The sequence below is a fragment of the Monodelphis domestica genome, chromosome 1 (assembly GCF_027887165.1).
Source record: "Monodelphis domestica isolate mMonDom1 chromosome 1, mMonDom1.pri, whole genome shotgun sequence".
NCBI lineage: Eukaryota > Metazoa > Chordata > Mammalia > Didelphimorphia > Didelphidae > Monodelphis > Monodelphis domestica.
The window spans coordinates 564,284,272-564,307,270 of NC_077227.1; positions in this window are offsets into that span (position 1 = coordinate 564,284,272).

Below are 22,999 nucleotides of genomic sequence, written 5' to 3' on the forward strand. Positions count from 1 at the left end.
CCTGCACTCCTTTGTGTGCAATTTTACTGCTGGTTCCCCCTTATCTGGTGAAAATAGGTGCTCTCTGCCCATTTTTCAAGTTGTTTTCAGCAGGAGAGCCACCTCATTCTGGCCTGTTGTTGGTTCTGTGACTTCAGTCATTTTGAAGTGCTATTTTAAGGTTGGTTTGAGAGGATTCTCCAGCAGTTCCAGCTTTCACTGTTACTAAGCTACCATCTTGGCTCCATCTCTCCTTCTATTTGTACTTGAACAGGATATTTTCCATGAGAGTAACCTTTGGTTTATATAGTTATAGATATGGATATATAATAGAGATGAATATTTATTATATGTGTATATATACATATATAGCTACATAATATTTTAATAAATATTTAAAAACAAAGTATCATTGAATAAACTTATTACATCTTGAAAAGAAGAGAGTTCCAAGGGTGGAATGGGTCATTTCAGGTTTCAGATCAAAATAATGAGATATTTTTCTTTAGAGGGATTAAAGGAGAGATTGAATGAAAAATTATTGGTATGCTATAAGAGGGAATTTTGTTTAAGATAGGAGAGGTACTGTATGGGTCCTAAAGTCCTTTCCAATGATATATTTTTTTGATCCTGTACTTTTATCAAGAAAATTATTTTCATCAAGATTAATAAATGTTATATGACCTTAATATGTACTTGGGGGATATCTTGGTGGAAGGAAGTTATAATGGCTGGATTTTACTAAATTAATTTATGTAGTTTTTTTGGTAACCAACAAATAGCAAAGAATAGGAGAATCATGTGTCCTCCATACTGTTTATTCAGCCAGGTGACAGTAAAGAGGTCATATAGTCCTCTGTAGAAAGTCCTCTACAAAATCTTGTGGATCCATGTCATTCTAATAGTAAAAATCTACTCTTTATAAAAACACACATAATTAAAATATAGAAAAGATAAATTAAGCATATGTGCTTGTTATTACTGATATTTTCTCATGTTTATGGATTTTTAAATTTGATTTTCAATATTTTTCTACTTGGTAAATCATCTGATTTCATGATGACAACTAATTCCCAAACAATCAACATGTAAATTATTTGTTGGCTAATATAGCACAGATTCTCAAACTTCTATCCCAAATTCTACTCAGTGTATAGATCTCCATTAGGCAGTGACTCTATTTGTCTCCTCAGAGCTTGAGACATAAGTACAGAGATAAAAAGTTAGCATCCTGAGGAGGAAGTGAGTTCCCACTGTGTATATATAGCAAAACGGGACAATTCGTGGCTCAGCTAGAGTCCTCAAATACTTCTCTTGGGAATGGTATAGCTTTCTTATGGAATTTTTGAAAAATACTTAAGTTGCCTTAATCACATATGCCTACTTTGTTCTCAGTTTCCAATGAAGATATTACCATCAATTACAGATATTTCTTAGATGATAATAAAATGTTGAGGAGAAATCCAAATCATTAACCCTTTTCACAACAGTTGTCCTCTAACTAAGGAGCAAATTATGAAGCTGTATTGAGAAGAGAAAGGGGATATGTCTCATGGAATAAAGTATAATCAGCCTTTGGATATCCGAATGAAATCAACTCCATGTAAGCTTTAATTTGCCTTTCCAAGCAGTATCCTGGAAATGTTGCTTCATTAAGCTGTAATTTCTTTATGCAATCTCATTTTACATAAAGTTAGAAAGTCAATATTTCTCTGTTATAGTTCCTTCAAGAGTATGTCAACTTGTTAATATTTGAATAAAGGTATCAGATTTAACTGTCAATAGTCAAATTATTCTTGGTCAGTGAGAGACTACCACTATTTTATACATAATGGTCTTTACCCAATTCCTACCTTTTTGCTGTTATTCTTGCAGGCAAAAGGGTACCACTTGCCTGAGGATTATTTTTGAGGTGTTTTTTTTTAATTTATCATATAATTAGTTCAAAATATTTCAGTTCATATTTTAGTTTTGAGCCTTAATACTTATGTTGCCTAATAGGCAAATTTACCTCTTTCAGTCCCAATTAATTTATCTTTAAAGTTAAAAATATTACATACTACCTACCACCAGAAGCAGCTAGGTGGCAGAGTGGATAGACCCCTTGTCCCTAAGTCATAATGATTCATCCTCCTGACTTACCATCTGTGAGATCCTGGGCAAGTCATTTTACTCTGTTTGCCTCAGTTCTTCATATGTAAAATGAACTGTATATGGAAATGGCAAACTACTCCATTATCTTTGCCAAGAACACATCAAAGTGAGGTCACAAAAAGTTAGTACAATTGAAAGAACTGAACAGTATCTCCAAAGGTATCAATACAAAAATTACTAAAATTTAAAGCATTGTGAAAATGTGAGTTGTGGTTTATGAGAATAATGTATATATTTCGTCCATTTTTGCATCATAAAAACATTCATCTTTCTGGAAAATAGACTCCCAAGATAGTATAGAAAATGGAAATGGAAAAACAATATATGTTCAAAAGAATAATAACCTGGGAATAAGAAAAGTTGCATTTTATTTCCAGTTCCACCACTGACCTCTGGAGAAAGTTTGTCAATGTTTTTCCATGTTTCCCTGACATCAGTTTCCTCTACTGTAAGACAATTGGGTTAGTTTTTATTCTTTAGGATTGCTAAGGATTCTAAAATCTTATCAGTCATATCCTATGGATTCAATTAATTTCTATTCACCGAATATTTATTATGTATTCATTATGTGTGGAACATTGTGCCAGAGGCTGAAATACAGAGATATATAAGGAACAGCACCTTCCTTCAAGGAATTTTTTATTTACTGGGGAAAATTATTTATTCATATGGATAATTATAATATTGAAAAGGATAAGAACATTAGGGAGATACTAACACATTTTCATCTGAAATGTGACATTGGTAAAATCATTATAAATTGTAGCTGTTTTGTAATAAGTGAGATTTTATCCTGGTCTTAAAATATGGATAATAGTATAATTGAAGTGAGTTTCTTCCAGGTAAAAGTGAGACATGGCAATGATATCTAGTCCACAATCAATCGAGCATTAGGGGAATAGGAGACACAGTAAAATAAGGAGACAAAGTTATGATGATAGCAAGTGGAGGAGGCCTTGAATGCAAATCTCAGGAGCTCCCATTTTGTTTAGTAGGTCAGTGGGAGGTCTTTATGTGTTTTGAAGAGAGGAGTATTGAGTTCAGATCTGTACTTTAGAAAGATTAATCTTATAACAGTCCAACATGGAAAAGTCTCTTTTGTTATGATTAAAATTCTTGAAGATCATATCTTAATTAATATTTATTAAATAATAAAAAAAATTGGGCCAGACAAAAATAAGGCACTGGCCATTGTCCCTGATCCCCTTTCCCCCAAGAGCTGGCCTGACCCTGACATTACGCTTATTCAGTTCAGAACTTCCAGGAAATAGACCCTACTCTGTCCTTGTACTCCAATTTATGCTTCATGACATCCCTTTGCCAACCCTCCTTGATTAGAACATTATGACCTCATTGTAGAGAAGAAACGGATCTTGTCAATGCCAGGGGTACAGAGACATTTAGAATGGAGACATAGCAGATTACCACTTTTTTCCTTTAAAATCAAATGGTTGCTTTGGGGTACCAAAAAGTGGGTACAGGTTCATGTTAAATTCCCACATTTTTAAACTGTCCCAGTATTTATGGATACCATTGCATTTTCTCCATGATTTATAAATTTGAAATCCTTCATGAGATTCTTTATGTTACTTAAATGATTTGGAATCTTCCAGTTATTTTATTTATTTCATTGGAGTTATACATATGACTGAAAAGAAATTATTGTGGGTACTGAAAACAGTCAATGATTAACAACTCTACTCTTTTCATCCATATTCTACATGATTCATAGAGGTTGTATTGGTGGAACTATGGTTTTTAATTTTACACAAGGTTAAATAATGACCAATAAAAAATTCTAGGCCTACTGTGTCAATCTGTAGCTCATTAACAAAGATCAAAGGACAGGGTAAAGTGGTAAACATCTAGATTATGAGATATATCTCTTAGAGCTTCATCTATTTTTAGTTCCTTATTCAGCTAAAATGGTATAGTGGCTAATTGTTTTCTGATGTCCTGGAATGTATGAGAATTCATTTATATGGAGCTCTAATTTGTGGTGTGTGTCCAAGAATAATGTCTGAGGTTAATCAGAGAAAGCACTTAATTGTTGAGTCAACTCTTAATTACCCATGAATGGATCATCTGCTGTTGCAAATCTTTAAACTCTCATCAGTGACTTTAGGGTATTGCTTGATTGGTTTTGAAATTTGCTGTGATGACTTTGAAGAATAGTGCATTTCCTAAAGAAAATTATATTTATATCTAACTACCTAAAATCTGCTCTAAATCACATTCTAATTTTTAGTATCATCACAAAGATAGAAATGTCCTTTTAACCTTCCTGGATGCATGCTTATTGCTATATTTTAACTTTTTAGTTAGATGGAACTAAATAAAACTTTTGATACTCCAAGTGGCCTTCAATATCATTTAGGGAAGCAACAAAAATGGTGGATATTAGAATCTGAAAGACAAGATTTGTATTTCTTCCTTTAACATTTACTACCTCTGTAAATCTGAATAGTTTCAGTTTCCTGAACTGCTAAATAGGGATATATCATACTAACTTCACTGGTTGAATGAGATAATGTATGTAAAGGACTTTGAAAATTTTCCATTACTATATAAATGTTAAATATTATTGTTTGAGCAACAGTAAGATCATAGGCTCATTTTTTCTGCCCAAAGTTCACTTATAAATATTTCTCCTTTTCTAAGAGTTAACTTTCTGACACCTTTCCTACAAATGTGTTAATTTGAATTTTGATAAATATATTTATTTATTCCCTATTCTGATCCAAAAATCAGTGAGATCGTGTACATAATATCAGAGATTTTGAGACTTAGAATTTGTGAGTACAAAGTTTTGAAATTAATATTTAAAGATTCTGAACCCTGAATTTTATATTATACCTAGAACAAGACTGGTAGAAGCAAATTGATCATGTGTAAAAGAAGTGCCATTTTGTCTCCTAGCTAGGATACTATTGTAGAAGGAAATCAATTTAAATAAACATTTAAATTATTTTAATGAAAAGAAGAAAATAATACAGAGCCATGAAATTAAAAAAAATAAAAATAAAAGTTTCATGAGTGTAAAACTAAAAGAATTTGAAATACAAGCAATTAAATTTAAAAATACAAACATACTTTAGCAGAAATTAATTCTAGTCCAAACAAAGCTCATTCTCTAACTGAAACATAGCCTATTATATGGATGAATTAATATGTCTACTGTCTTGATCTTAAAAAAATGATAATTTAATAGAGTATATCCTTAGCTAGACTATATTTAAGTATTGTGTTAAACTCTGAACATTAAACTTTAAGAAGTACTTTAACAAACTGGAATTTGTCAAAAGAAGGGCAACTAGAACGTTAAGGAATCCTGAAATTATGTCATGAAGAATGGTGGAAGGAAATAGACCTATTCAATTTTAGTTGATCCTCATAAATCTTGGGGTTTTTGTATTGGGGAAACTTTATCTGATCATGTCATCCCCTCAAACTGTCATCCACTAAATCCTTCTTTTCATTGCCAAATTGAGCATATATTCTCTGACTTATTTCATCTAAGATGAAATTCCACCTTCTGAAAAAGAAAGCCTTTCCTAATCCTTCTTAATATTAGTGATTTCCTGCTTATAATATTTAAAATTAATATAGCTTGTTTACTGCTACATAAATTATATATAGATTATTTACATATGGCTACATTAATTTTAAATAGATACTTTCTACATATTATTATAGGTCATTTGTTTTTGAAAAGACTAAATGGTATTATGGGGTGATGTCTTGCCTTTTAACCTATTAATTTTTTATTGTTTATTTTTATCACATACTTAGTACCTACTAATAAAAACATTTAAGTAAACAAATGCATAAATTATGTGAGAAAGCGCAAACTTCATATAATTTATTTAAAATATGTAAATTATATATGTATGCTATTATAAATATCCTCTGCTTTTGAGTTCCTGTTGGATTTGTTTTACTTGGATACATTTTTCTCTTGATTTTGTTGGGGGGGTATATAATAATGGTAGTTATTATTCTTATTCTCTTTTCTTCTTTATTCATGTCTCATATATTTCCTTAATTTTCTTTATATTTCCAATATTTGTCATTTCTGAAAATATGCTATCAATTATAATCAAATATCACAAAGTTTTCAGCTTTTTCCTCTCATTTATAATATTTGTGATATGTCCAGTTATCTGTTCATAACTAACAAAGCTTCCATGAGTATTTTCATACCTCCACAACTTTTTACCTTCTCAGTAATGGCTTTAGGGCCTATCTATAGTAATGGGATATCTAGGTCAATAAATATTAACAGCTTTGTAGCTTTTAATGTATATTTCCAACTTGTTTTCTTAAAAATAAAAAGAATTCTTCCCATACAGGAATTCATCTCATTACACTAAAGTGTCATAGTTACTAAATGTGTGTTTCCATCAACTCTGTTCCTTCTCACTATTTATGCCCTTCTGCTTTACCTTTTGCTGTATCTCTCCTCAGATGTCCAATTTTATTTGATCAATACCTTTCCAATTTATACCTTCTCCAAAATCCTCTCTTTACTCTCCAAATTCTAAACTGGCCCACTTTCCCAAAGGTCCCACCATTCTCCCTTCCCTGTTACCTTTGAAATCTTATTCTATTCACCTTTCCAAAAATCCATTCCTTATCCCCACAACCATGCTCTCCTCCTACTTCTTAATATTGTTTCAATTTTTAAAATTCCTCCCCCTTCTTGTTCTAAAAGTTCCACCCTAATACCATACCTTACTCCTAACCTTTTCATATGTATTTCCCTCCTTAGTCCATCTCTTATTCAATCCCCCTTTCCTCCCATTTCTTTATATATTAAGAAAAAAATTACCAATCTAATTCGGTATGTAGTTCTTTCTTATTTCACATCTCATGAGAGTAGACTTCTAGTACAATCAGCCCTCCACCCACTCTTCCCCTTATCCATTTCAATATCTTCACTCTTTCCTCCTCCATAAAAGATGACCATTCCATCATCCCTCCTGTTCTGTTCCATTATCAGTTTGGGGGAAATGTCTAGAATAAAAAAAAAATGATATCTTGGGTTACTTATTATTAGTTTTTCTAATTACTATTGTATGTTTTTTTTTTAATTTTCTGCTGAGTTCTAGGTTTTTCCCCAGAAATAGTTGAAACTTCTTTAGTTTGTTAAATATCAATATGTTTTTACCTTTTATAATTCATGCTCATCATTGGCTATGTTATTCTTTGTAGTAAGCCCAGTTCTATTGCTCTAAAACATACAGTGCTCCATGTTCTGTTTTCTCTTAATATTGCAGCTACTATGTATTGTGTAATTCAGACTGTAGCTACACAGTATTACATTTTTTTCTTGTTGCCTATTATATTTTCTCCTTAATCTGAGCCCTACAGAATTTATCGATGATGTTTCTGTGTATTTTCATCATTGAGTCTCTTTGAGGTAGGGATTGGTGGATTATTTTAATTTCTATTTTACTCATTTCCTAGAGTATGGTGTCTAAACTCTATTTTTTTATTATACATTTCTGGCAGTCCAACTATTTTTATGTTGTATATTCTTGTTTTTGAGATTAGATATTTCATATTCTCTTCTATTATTTCATTGTTTTTATTATGCTTTATTATTTCTTGTTTTATTATAGAATCATTAGCTTCTCCTTGTCCATTTCTAATTCTTTATACATTTTTTTATTACATTTAGGTGATTTTTTTAACTTACTTGATTTTCTTGCATTGCTTTTCTTTTTTTTGTTTTTTTTTTCCCTAATTTTATCTCAACCTCAGTTATTTGATTTCTGAATTTTTTTAAGGTCTTTCAAAGCTCTTTTTGACCTTGTGGCCATAATTGTATATCTTTGATGTTTCTGAAGAAGGTATTTTTACTTCACTGTCTTCTGAGTTTGAGTCATGATATTCTCTGTCCCCATAAATACAGATCAATAGTTATGTTGTTTCTCCTTTGCATAATCATTTTTTTTTTACTTTTAGTAGCCAGACCAATAGATTTAACTATTGTTTTTTGTTTTGTTTTGTTTTGTTTTTGTTGTTGTTGTTGTTGTTTTTGGCTTTACAGTGTTGCTGTTGTGCTGGGATATGTCAACTCAGGTTTTGGATTTTTTTTTTGTTTATTTTTACCTTGATGCTATTTAGTTTTTCCAGTTTTCATAGTAAAGGAACTGATATAATTGCAGGTCCCCCAATCAAGCCCCAGTTTATGAAGATTTATCTCAGGTGTTCTTCCCAGAGCCAGTGGGCAGTTCTGCCACTGCTATAGCAAGTAGCCAGTATGACTCTCCCTGTGGCTGTAACCAGGGACTCCACTCTCCTGGGAATGACCACTGCAGATAGGGCTCTAGTCCCTCAGTAAAGATCCTCAGTGGTAGGGACTCTTTTCTCACTCTTCCTCTCCTATTCCCTCAGCCCAGGATAGAGCAGGCATCCAGTACAAGTTCTGTGGGCTTTCAATGTCCCTTCATTAGTGGGGTCTGACCTACCCTCAGGGCCTGGCACTTGAAGACTCTATGCAGACTCTATGAAGACTCTACCCCCTCAGTGTCCATCCGTGGGCCAGTTGAGGAATCTGAAAACAAGTAAGCAGGAGACACAGCTGTTCTAAGCATCCTCTGCCTGAGAAATCTAGTGGTATCCTAGGGGATATAGGCAAATAGGGTAAGGTTGCTAATCCATGATTGATTAATTACCTTGGTGATTCAACTCTGTTTGCTCAGTTCTGGTCCCCAGGACTTATAGCAGTGGGACTGAGGCCAGGGAAGCCAAAAACTCCTTCCCTAATTTTCCTGAGCTATTTATCTATACTTCAGACTTCTATCTGTTTTACTGCTTTTAGCTTTGATTCTGTGGGATTGTTTTTGGTTGTTGTAGTGGTTTTTAAGGAGGACAAGAACTTCACACCTTATTCCACCATCTATACAATGCATCTCTGATGTTTTAACTTGTACATGCCTTGGATTTAAGTGAGCAAGAATTGCACAAAGCCATTAATCCCACTCTCCCAAAGTCATCAAAGTCGAGTGGCAAGATAAAAATTAGGATGATTTACGATTGCCCATGATGCAGTGTATTACCTTGATATCTTCCCTCTCTGACCAAACTCTAAGGTTCTACAGTACCTGCTTCAATCATTTCCCTAGCTATGTGAATAAATTGTTATCCTACCATTAAGGGAAGTCTTCCCTTGTTTGGCATAGACAATCGCCTCGCTCACTGATGGGTGAGATGAGGCTTGGCAGTGTAATCTCAAACTGGGTAAGCCCATATGCTAAAACAATTTCATGGGAGTGTGGCCACTGCCCATGCAGCAGCTACTTGGAGCCAAAGAAGAACTGGGTAAAAGTCAGAGTTTTGCACACAATTTTTATTGTCTCACCCATTAGACTGTGAAATCTTCAAAAGAAAGGACTGTCTCTTATTTATCTTTGTATCCTCAGTGCTTCTTATGCTAACTGGTACATATTAGACTCTTAATATAACAGTTTTCTGACTGATGTCTATCTACCATGTTACCTTTGCTTCAAGAAAGTTGTGTGTCCTTTTTTTTGCTTCAAGATTCAACTAACAAAATCTATGTCTTTCTAGATATTCATTTATTTGGCCTGGACTCTTAGCTATAAGCTGTTAGGTCAAGTAGTATCTTATGTATTTGTTTCTCTAGGGCTTAGCATAGAGCCTGGCACACAGTAAGCATTTAATAAATATGGATTCATATGACAGTAGATAAAGTGATGTACCTGGAGTCAAGAAGTTATGAGTTTGAATCTAACCTCAGATATTTCTACCTGTGTAACTCAGGGCAAGTCATTGAATCTCTGTCTGCCTCAGTCTCTTAATTTGTAAAATGAAAGAAATAATAGCAACTACTTTCCATATTTAATGTCTGACCAAATTGAGATAGATTTACAAAGTGCTTTGCCAAAAAACCCCAAAACAAACAAAAAACCCATAAAGCACTACATAAAGGCTAGCTGTTATTATTTATTCATGCTTTCTTTCATTTATTCACTCATGAAAGTATGTATATATTTGACAGAAAGTGAAATATATGAGATAATGATAAAATAGATTAATAACCTGGAACATAGGCATAATAGAAAAGTGATAATTAACTTCAATTTTCTAGATAGATATCTGCTGAAGTTCTCTCTCTCTCTCTCAGTACACATCATGTTTGTTTTGGCTCAGTCAGTTTCTTCAAATATAAAACTGGAGAATATAATAGAAGGAAGTAAAGAAGGAAGGTAGAAAGGAGGAAAGAAAGAAATGTTATTGAAAATGCTGTAATTCTTCCAAAATCTCCCTTTGCATTCTACAAATTGCTGTACAGAAGCTAAAATCAGTTTCATTATCATTAAACTACCCTGGGGAAATCTCATTTTCTAGAATTAAACTTGTGTCTTTTCAGCTAATTTTTTTTTTCTGAATATCCCCCTGGTATGCAATTGTCCAATAGCTTTTCATAACACAAAGAAATGTGAAGAATTGTCTTTGTACACAACATACATCTTTAATTTTTTGTTTTATGATGTCTTTCTAAAATATTAAATGTAATACTGAACTTGAGGTCTTGCCTTTCAGGTCTTGCCTCTAAAATATTTGCTATTATGACTATGGACAAATAATTCACTATGTGAATTTACTAAGCTACTCACAAGAATTGTAACAGAGAACATATTAGCCTGAATTAGTTAAAACATTTTCCTCATCTAGTATTTTCCTATACCAGTTGAATAAAAAGTTCAGTCCCTATTACCTATATCTAATCATTTATTCTACTCAATGATAATAGAAGTGAAATCTCTTTCCTTAACATTTCCCTAAAATGTACCAAATGATTTTTTCTTAAAGTGTTGATTATTATAAGTTATAAACTCACTCATTTTGTTTTGTTGTGGTTTTTTTGTTAATTTTTTTTTTCATATAAAGGGATTAGCTTTACTAAAAGAATGCCAATTAGATACAGGTTATAATTTTTGGATTAAGCAAATCAAAAGTATTTTATTAACATTATTTGAGTTTGTAGGATCAAATATTTAGAGTAGGAATGGAACCTAAAGGTCATCTCATCCAATCCCCTCATTCTATTAGAAAAAGAATGGAGGTAAAATATCCTTTATAAGGTCATGAAAATAACAAATGACAAAATTAAGGAACTTAAGACTTCTCCATCTAAATGAAGTATTCCTTCCACTGGAGGTTAAAACAAAGTGAATAGGCTTTTTTTTTAATTTTCAAGCTTTTTATTACAAACTATACTTCTCACATTCAGCTTATTCCCAACAGAGAGTGGTTATAGTTACACAGCAGGAAATAAATCTTCCTTAAAAGAAGACATGCACAAATATGAACAGTAGGCATATTTTCAGAAAAAAAAAAACTCCAAACACTTTCTGATAAATATGTATTTTGTTTCCTTGTCTCTTGAGATTGTGTGTAAAACATTTGGAACTTCAAAAATGTCTCTGTTTCTGACTACTACAGTCACTTCTTAGGTAAGTTGTCATGTAATTGATACAGACTTCAGGAAGTTGTTTTTGGATCCTATTTTGAGTTTACATAGGTTTCTGTCACCTGCAAGACCCAAAACAGGTGCACTGGTGAGCATTCTACAACAATACAGTTAGAAAAAGTCATTCCTAACATAGGCCAATGGGGGAATAGATTTTTTCAAACCTAGTTAAAATTGTTGCTCTAGATGAACAATACTCATCTATAGTTAGGGAGTTAGATATTGTTTAGGCTGCTAACATGGATCTCCAAAACATACATATTTTCTGGGCACATTTTTAGTCTTTTTTTGCGTGTGTGTTGTGGGTGGGTAGAGTGGTAAGTATTAAAGGGTGATTCTGAAAAAAGCAATTTTAGAATATGACTAGTACATGACATAATTGGAAAAACTTATTTAGACAGTATTTAAAGGTTCTGTTTTGGGAGAAACATACCCAAATTTGCATCATGGTCTCACTTCAAATATGGAAGGTTCAATCACTGTTCAATCCAGAAGAAAAAGGAATTTTATTTAAAAAAGAGGTTTTTAAGATGGTATAATAGCCTAATAATTGGTGGGATAGCCTGATGGCTAATTAGGTAACCTTAGAACTGATCTATTAGCCAGGGGCTAGTAAAGTAGCTTCTCTGGTTCTGATGGAATAGTAGCTCTCCAAGTGTGAAGTAGTAGCTCCTTAGTCCAGGGCTAATGGAGTAATAGCCATGAAACTCATGGAGTAGCTCTTGGGGGTGATGGAATAACCCAATAGGTAATCTGCTGGACTGATATTGGGATGTCCTCTGACCATAATGTGCCCACATGAAGTCGAGACATTGTTATTAAGACATAGGATACAGGCATTTACTGACTAATGTATTACTAGGTATGAGATAACCTTATACATGAGAATACATGAGAACTCTAGGCATATCTTTGCTTTTACCTGGAAGGGCTCCCAGATGACCTAGCTTTGTCTGCCCCAAATGTTCATGGACAGCCCTACCCTGTTCAGACAATTCTTAACTACTGATATAGATGCCATAAAATTTAAATACAGTTGTTTAATTCAGTACATGGATGATTTGCTCTTGGCTTCACCAAATGCTGAAGCATGCCAAGAGGATAACAAGCACCTCCTCTTAGAGCTATATAAGAGAGGCCACAAGGTCTCCAAGGACAAAGTTCAGTGGTGTCTCCCCAAGGTAAAATATTTAGGCTTCACTCTAACTGCTGGGTCTCATTTAATTTCTCCTAAGCGTATTGAAAATATCTGAAAGTTAAATGCTCTTACCACTAAAAAGCAATTGAAGGTGAATCTTGAAGCAACAGGATTTGGTCGGCAGTGGATCCCTTGCTATGGGGAAATCACTAAGCCCCTTGTAGCACTCACAAAAAACTTGGTCCCTGAACCACTTAATTTGGAAACAGAATACCTAACAGGTCTTTCAAATTTAAAACAAACTATCCTGTCTGTCCCTGCTCTAAGCATACCAAATTATGATGAACTATTTACCTTATATATCCATAAACAAAAGGAATAGTTTCAGGTGTTCTAACTCAACTTTTGGAACCTGTTCAATGCCCAGTCGCCTATTATTCAGGCCAGCTTTCCCCAGTAGCTGCTGGAGCACCACTATGCCTTAGAGGAATAGCTGCCACATCTTTATTGTTAACAAAATCTGTCGATCTGATATTGTCATGTCCTCTGACCATAATGTGCCCACATGAGGTCCAGGCATTGTTATTAAGACATAGGATACAGGCATTTACTGACCAATAAATTACTAGGTATGAGATAACCTTATTGAATAATGAACATATCACACTAAAACACTGTGGTATTCTTAATCCTGAAGCCTTGATCCCTGATTTACCAATTTCCAGAGAACCTTTACACAATTGTACATCTTTAGTGTCCACTGTTGATAAACCTGATAATGATTTACTGGACACCCCTTTGGATACCTCAGATTTAATATTATTTACAGATGGTTATTTATTCATGAGAGATGGTGTGCATTATACAGGAGATGCAGTAGTTACCAAATTTGATACTCTGTGGTCAGCTTCCTTACCCTCAAATGTAAGCACACAGGGTACAGAACTCACAGGGTATAGAAATTTGAAATATACCCATATCATTGCAAATGATAAAAGAGTCACAATTACACAGACTCCCACTTTGCGTTTAGCATATGTCATGTCATTGGTATGCTATGGCTTCAAAGGGATTTGTGACATCAGTTGGAAAAGGTATTGCCAATGGAAACCTTATCACTGAACTTCTTTTTGCCATCTAGCTCCCCAAAGGCATAGTTGTCATTCACTGCTCTGCACATACAGGTGGCACTGACTCTGTCTCCAGGGAAAATAGCCAAGCAGATATGGCAGCAAAACTAGCAGCCTTAGCATAACATGAATTAATGATGCCACTAACAATTCTGATAATTTGGATCTATTCCTTTCTTATAATGACAAGGAAGTGGAAAAAAATGGAAGCAGAGATTTAAAGCAAAGCAGATTGAGTATGGGTATCATCAGATGGCAAATCCTTGCTCCCTAGAGCTTTCTATAACCAGATTTGTCACTCCCATCAACATGACCATTTTGGTACCCAAGGCATTGTAGACTCTGTTAAAAGAATATGGATAGATTCTGGAATAACTACAATTGCCTCCAAAGTATTTATAGCTTGTCCTACCTGCAAGGCCTTTAATCAACATGCCTTTTGAAGAAGTCTTTGGTGGACATCCTCTTGCTTACACACCATTTGAGCACATACAAATTTACTCTATCTCTATGCCAAAAGCTGGACAGTATAAATTTTGTCTGGTCAGAGTCGATCAACTGACCAGGTGGCCTGTTTAAGGATAATTTTAGTGTTGTGAAATAATTTAATTTATTTCTTTATTTCTTTATTTTTATTTTTTATTTTTTATTTTATTTTATTTTATTTATTTTATTTAATAAAAAAAATTTAATCATTGGTCACCATGGGATATCCCAAATAAAACACCCAAGTCAGCTGGAAATTATGGTGATTTTAATTAATATAAAGGGAAGGAATTAAGGAGAAGAGAGAGAGAGAGGAAAGAGTTGATTTAAACTGCTCCGATTCAGACTGAGCCAGGCAGGAGTTCAAGGCCTTGGCCAAGGGGGCCTCCCCTGAGTGCCATGGGAAAAGGAAGTCAGTCTTATCACTCACCACAAGACCATCTCAAGGAAGCTGTCTGAGGGAGCTCCTCCAGGCTCTAATTCCAGGATCAAAATGGCACCCAGGTCTGCTCACAGGAAGTGATCAGCCAGAGCCACCTCCACGGGGAAAAAGACCAAAGAGAGGAAGTGACACACCTTATATAGATGGTTTTACATCACTTTCCTGCATCTTATCTGTACCAATGGTAGCTTAGCTTGACTTAGGATAGCCCAGGGGTCTGTCAGGTGTTTTTGCACATGTCTATCAAAGGCCATCCTCCTAGACAGTTAAACCCTAAGTATGGGTGCAGACATTCCTGACTTTGTTAGTCTAAGTAGGGTGGAGCAATGTAAAGTTCACAAGACATTCCTGATTCTGTTAGACCAAGTATCTCCATTGTTATAATCAGGAAGTAGTTAAATCAAATTTCCTAAAGTAAGATCTAAGTAGGGTGGAATAATTTTAAAGTTCACACCTGAAGCATTTCTTACTACTCATGCCACAGTGGCTTTTCTTGCCAAAGTCCTTTAGAAAGAAATTATTCCTTGTTTTGTCCTGCCAGCATATATTGATTCAGATAAAGGAATCCATTTTACTTATTTGATCTTATCTCAAATTTATTCATGTTTGGGGGTAACTCCAAAATTTTCTACACTATATCATCCCCAGAGCTCCAACCAAGTTGAACTAATGAATAAAAAAAATTAATACCATGATTGGCAAATTGTGCATGAAGACTTATTTAAAGTGGCCTGAAATTCTACCTCTGGACCTATTTTATCTCAGAAGCAGACCCAGAGTTGATTTGCACATCTCACCATTTGAGATACTATTTGGAAATCCAACTATTCAGGTACAACCATTTGCCCCTGCCTATATCTCACTGTTAGAAGGGGATACAACCCTTGCTACATATATCAGACAATCACAAATAAAATTGAAAGAAGTCCACAACTTTGGAGCTATTGTTCAAGCAGGCCCCATAGATTTCTTGCTTCATGATTTAAAACCAGGTAATTGTGTATACATAAAGAATTTCAAACAAACTGGGTCAACTGAACCTGCTTATGATGGATCATTCCACATCCTACTAACTATACCAAGAGACATACAAATAGAGGAGAGGGACTCATGGATTCATTGTAGTCATGCAAAACAAATACCTTCTGTTGATGCTGAATAACTGCTTGCACTGATTGAATTTGACTATTGATTGTGATTTGACTTCTTTATTGCTGGATTTATACTATTTTGTTGTACTTTATTTGGTTGATCCTTGTATTTGCACAAATTGCCTTTTTAGGGCAAAATATGTACCACTTCAAAGAAGAAAATCTGTATTAGAGACCTTTATTGACCTGATGTGCTTTTTGTAACATTTTGTACTTTTACTATTTTTTTTGTATTTTCTTAGATGTTTTATTCCTTTCTTTACCTCATTTGTACTACATTGTTTTATCTACCTCATTTTCACGCACATTGTTTTATCTACTTTATTTATACTCACCCTGCAGATCACGGTAAGTCAAATAGGAAATGAATATTATTTTTTTTAAACTAGCCTCTATACTTTACCTCTGTAATTGTTAAACATACACAATTTTAACATTTTGTTTTCTTCCTACATGTGTCATATAGTATTTGATTTTTTTCTTTTCTCATTTTTTGCCTTTGAAACACAAGTCACTAGTATTGAAAGGTTTAGTTTTTTTAACTTTTTTTTTACTTTTTGCAATAGAATTAGCTAAGATGTCCATTTACCTAATATATGAAAAGTATATCCAAAAAAGCTGTGGACTATGGCAGCTTGCCTCTAGTTATTTAAATATTATGAGACTTTTTCTTGATAACTATGTCTAATCGAAGAAGAAATGGAGCACAGAGGAGCACAGAACTTGACTTGCAAAGTGTCAAACAAGCAAAAAAAGGTGAAAGAAACCAAGCCCATCCTATGGGGAGTGATGGCATTATGCACAAAAAGCACAATGACTTTATCATGTGTGAGACTCAAGGTTGCATCTGTTTAACATGTGTTAAATGCAGGACTTCCTTGTACCACACTCTATATCAAGCATATAACATTGATTGTTCTGTCTCCATTATCCCAAAAAATTGAAGAAAAGGGTTGAATCAGGGAATTCTATTTCTCATTTGTCTCATGATCTAGTCTCTTTTTCTATTTTCTCTCATGATGTGACAATTTACTGTAGTCCAGGTTGCTAAATTGGGTTAGTGACTGCTTATATTTGTACACTTATGAGATATAGATTGCTGTTTTAAGTTGTGATATTTTTTCTTTTTTTTCCTTCTTCCCAGAATTTTTCCAAGTTTTCTTTTTATATTTTTTATCTGACACAGAGGTTATTTTTAAAATTTCTTTGATTCCTTAATGTTTTTGATACTTGATTCATATGCCTTATGACTCAACCATGTATCCCTGTGTAATTCCTACATGTATCTCTGTATCCTCCTCAGGGCGGGAATGTATTATTATTTTTATCATGGGAGACTATGTTATTGTTGTGAAGTTTGACTTGAATTTGAGCCAAATTTATAACAAGAGACTACCTCCCAGAATCTAGAAGGTATTGTAAAGATGCCTGCAGAGACCACACACTGTACCAGTAGATCCAGATTGAACTTTGAGATATGGTGAATTTGAACTTTGGGAGGGTTGAATGCTTTTGTTTTGAATGCACACTCTTATCCCAAAGAGGACTGCCCCCAATTGGCTTTTTGTCAATGTACCTACTTTTGGTTTTCTTCCTTTTCTCTTTTATTTTCATCTTATCCCTAAATTATCATAATTTCCCTTTAAAAACAAATATTTGTATATACCTCTAGTTCAAGTTATAAATTAGCTATGTTTTCATGATCCATTGGGGAGACTAATCTCCCAGAGGATAACAGGGCAATAATGTATTTGATTTAGAATCTTGAACCCTAGAGACTACATTTCTCACAATCCCCTTTTCACTTTTCCTGTCTTGCATCATGGCCTAATTTTGTATTTAGTTTCGGTTTGGGGCACATTTTTGCTCTCTCTCTCTCTCTCTCTCTGTGGAAGCACGGGCTGGCAGTAGCAGGATGGAGCTAGATGCAACTGGTTGTTTTCCCTAGTTTTACTTTTCCCTTTTGCTCTAAGTAAATTTTTAATAAATAGTATTAAAATAATACTTGGAGTATTGAATATTCATTTTAATATTATTATGGGCTTTAAGAGGCCAATATGATATGGTTCTAGCACATTTCTGTCACTACCACATCTAACATGGCATCAAATATATTGATTCTTTCAAGGAGATATTGTTTGAATCACTGCTTGAATTTTGGATTTAATCTGTGGAGTTTTGACTAATTCTTATATAATCAAGGTTTGATAATTCTGTCACACTGAGATTTTTAGTTCAGAGATACAAACATTCCATCTCAGCCCTAAACATATTTTCTGAACCTGAAGTCCAATTTATGTCACATCTGGGGGTTATTTCTTTAATTAAATATCAGCTTTTAAAATCCTTCCTATCTTTGGATTTATATAAATTCTAAGATAGAATAGTAAGGACTAGATAATTGAGGTTAAGTAATTTGTCCAGGGTCACACAATTATGAAATGTCTAAAGCAAGATTTCAACCCAGGTCTTTAGAACTCCAAGTCTAGTGCTCATTGTGCTAGATAGCTGCCCCTGCCTCTAGGAGTTCTAAACAGGTTTAAAGATTCTGTACAGCATTAAAAGAGTGAAGGCTACATGAGTTGAGCATTAGCTACACAGAAAATATTACCAGTTTTACCTGGAATATAATAAAATGAGCTGGAAGGAATCAACAATACAGGAATAATAAGCAAAAAAAAAAGAAATTGAAAGGAAAAAGGGCTCAGATACTGCAGAGGAAAAAGAGATCGAGGGAAACCCCTAAGACAGAAGTTACTCATTGTATCTATATATTTAAGTATTTGTTGATTTTCCCTCATACTCTGTTCTTTCCCTAAATTCCCCTACCTGAGTCTATATAATAATAGATATTAAAATATATCCTATTGATTATTTTACTTAAATGTTTCCAATATCTTGATTTTTGCCTCAAAAATAAAAGCCAATTTTTAATCAGAATGTAAGGATTTCTCTAAACTGGAATTTCTGAGTTACAGGTACTATAATAGTATTTCACTTAATATTGACATAAAATAAAGAGACCATATGGGCATTAGGGCAATTATTTTGACCCAACTTAAAGAATTAGCTAATTGTTTCATTCCTTTAAAATATTTAGAATCTTTCTTAGAATTAATACTAGGTATTGGTTCCAAGGCAGAAGAGCAGCAAGGGCTAGGCAATTAGAGTTAAGTGACTTGTGCAAGGTTACACAAGCAGGAAGTTTTTGAGATCAAATTTGAACGCAGAACCTACTCTCTCTAGGTCTGGTTCTCACTGAGCCCCCAGATGCCCTAGCTAATTGGTTAATAGGATGAGACTAATTTAATATAGGGAAATTTGGTATAATAAGGTGCAGAAATAGCCTGAAAGGTCTGGAAAGGATTTATGTATGACCCTCTCCAAAATAAAGAAAACAGAAAAATTAAGTACTGCTCTGATAATTGTAGACTAGTTTCTTACAACTGACAATTTTAATGAAATATTCCCCTCACTCCATTTTTTTTTGCTTTTGGAATTTTGAATACTGTACTGTTTTTCTTTTATTTTACTTTCTCTTAATTTAGGTGGAGTTTCCTGAGTTATTACTCTAGCATTGATTTTTAAAGCATTTATATATCAGTAGTTAAATACTTCAAGGATTGTTTTGTAAAAATCTTGATCTATGCCTAAAAGAAAATAAATTATATTAAAATGGATATATTATGCTGTTAACTCCAATTGATACTATTATTATTATTTTTAATTATCATTTTTTGAATTGATCAATCTGTTCAGTCATTTGAAATGTTCTTTTTTCAGGAAATTTTTACATTGTGGACAACCCTAAGTTGGGAAAATATGAAACAGGAAAGACTACTAAAAAATAAAAAGCCTAGATACCTCCAAACCCCAAATTGAAAGCAACAAATCTCAAAGTCCAGGTTGCAAGATAGTCAAAGAAAATAGACTTCAATTAGTTCTAAATTACAGGCCATCACCCTACTTAAGAGAGTATGATAGCAAGGAAACCAAAAATAGTACAATTAAAACACTACTTGAAGAAACAAAAAATGGGGATATGTAGCTTGAGCCAATGGCAGAAAGTGGCAAAAATGGCAAGAGCAAGTCCAGGGAATTCAGTCTTTAATTCTTTCCATTATAGATGTAAAACCCTGAAAAATCCCCAGTGGCACAGCAATCTCTCTGACTCAATAGTTCTACAAAGTGATCAGTGATAAGAGAACTCATCAGGGGTGTACTCAGTGGCCACAATAATACCTATTCCAGGCCAGCAATTGCCAGACTTAGAGAGGAGCCAGCACAGAAGTCAAGTGACCTGTTTTTGCCAGCTCAGAAAGATAATGACTTGTCCAGTTAAAAGATCATTACCTGTAAGAATTATATCTAGCACAGCAACAAAACTGATTTACTACTAATGTCACAAACTATAGTTAACTTTATGAAGATCCTGTGGAGAAAGAAAAGACATCAAAGACCTACAGATCCAGAATTGTGAATTAATGGGCCACATAACCAATAAATATTCACTTAACTGCATGCCTACTTTTCCAGACATGGATTCTGTGTATATTTCTGTGTGAATAGCCTTCAGCTTTGGGGTAGGAGAAGAATGCTTTGCAATTTAAAGTTCTTCCTATGCACTTTGAGAAAATGGTCTTACTAAAGAAGTCAGTTTAGTAGATGATTGTTAAGGGGAAATACATGAGCAAGAATTTGTGGTTCAGGATTATGTAAACAGCCATTTACAGTTACCCCACAGAACCCAAGGAATACTAGTTAGAGAAGTGAGACCAGAGGGATTATTAACAAAAGACGGGAATATGAGATCTATCTCCTTTCTTGGTCAGTCACCCCCACTCAGGCCAGGCTCCCAACTGCTTCCTCCTGGGAACATTCAGTTTGGAATCTTCACCTTGATTTTGCAGATCAGGTCCCCAGTTTGAGCTACATGCCTGGCTTGTCCTGCAAAAAATCTCTCTCTTCATGTCTCTTCTACACTAGATAATTCTGGTGGTTTTTGTTTTCTTTTAATAAAGTTTTAAAAACATCGAAGAGATAGTTTTCTTTCTTTCACCTCTTTTACCACCATATATGGTACTAGCCACCTGAATGACAACATGAAACAATTTGTTAATCTATCTATCTATCATCTATCTATCTATCTATCTATCTATCTATCTATCTATCTATCCATCTATCTATCTGCCTACCTGTCTATCTTAACACAACATAGAAATCTATAAAAATGTTTTCTAGATAATGAAAATGAAATCATTGATGATGATTAATAAAATAATTTATTATTATCTTAATTATGGAGCATCCAATTATTGAAAATAGGATAATGACAAATTAGTCATGTTGTACAAAACATTTATAAATGTTGAATGTATGGGAAAAATTATTAGGTGTTGAGGTACAAAGACAAAAATAATCCATGCCCTCAAGGAGGTGACATCTTAATATGGTTAACAAATATGAAATTAACTAAGTTATACATGTATATGTATATATGTACATGCATATGGCTCCCATTAGCTGCTAGCATGCCGCAGTGGCCACACCCTGGACAACGGCTTCGACAGGCCGGCTAAACCTTGTGAGGGTAGCCATCGGGTCATTGACCCCTGGTGAACCAGGGCCTTGCTCACCCAGCTTGTGAAGACTGCTTCGGCGGAACAGGCGGAAGAAACCAATAAGAAGGTTCAATGGCTGAGATGGTGACGCAGCAAAGCACTGTGGAGTGCTTAGGGCGTGTTGGAGCACAAAGGACAACACAGCCATCCAATGCAGCTGAGAAAGTCTCCAGGTGTAGTGATGTTTCGTGCCACTGGACCCAGGCTTCCAATGCCGAGATAGTGGGACTGTCTCTGTGCGTCGACTTTTCCACTTAAATCTCTTTCACACACAAATGTCTTTGTGCACACTCATCTACATCACAGATGAAAGTGCACAAAAACAATCATCCTCGGTTACCGAGAGACAACTACTATATATGCTTATGTATAAGTATATATAATCTTTATAGGAAGCTAGGTGTTGCAGTGGATAGAATGTCGGGCTGGAGTTAGAAAGACTCATCTTCATGAGTTCAAATCTGGCCTCAAACATGTTCTGGCTATGTGACCCTGGAAAATTCACTTAACATTGTTTGCCTGTTTCCTCATCTATCAAAGGAGCTGGAGAAGGAATTGGCAAACCACTCTAGCATCTCTGCCAAGAAGATAGATAGATAATAGGAAATACATATTATTGTGATTATCTGAAAATGAAAGGTCCTAACAGCTAGCAGATTGGGAAAGGCCTTCTGTTAAATATAGAGTTATGCTTGTCATGAAGAAAATCAGGGAAGTATAGGTAAAGAAAGAGATCTGGGTAACTCAGTGGATTGAGAGCCAGACCTAGAGATGGGAGGTCCTAGGTTCAAATCTGGCCTCAGACATTTCTCAGCTATGTGACAATGTCATTTGACCACCTTTGCCTAGTCCTTACCACTCTTCTGCCTTGGAACCAAAACACAGTATTAATTCCAAGATGGAAGGTAAGGGTTTTAAAAAAAAAAAAGGAAAAAGAGCATTCTAACACTGGAAATATCCAGTGGCAAAAGCACTAGAGGTAGAAGATGGAATGCTCTGAGAGAAAAAAAGAAGTTGGTCAATGTGGCTTGATTGTAGGGAAACTTTAAATGGCAAGAAGGAAATTATTATATCTGTCCTATATTCACTTTGACTTACCAACTCCCTATAGATATAGAAAAGAGAAAAGGTGAGGAAAGATTATAAAGCCAGTTCTTTACAATGCTTCACTCCATTTTGGAGCTGATATAATAAAGAGTGGGACTACATTACCCCCTTTTGTCTTCTCATAAATGAAAAAAAATATTGTTTGGAAAACACTTCAGAGGCTGCTTTCTTTTTACTAGCCAGAAGTAAAAAAATCTGGGTCAAAGCGGGGACAAAAAGATATTGATGCTGTGAAGAAAAAGACAAAGGAAGTCAACAGTAAACACTTACCAAGATTAGCTTATAA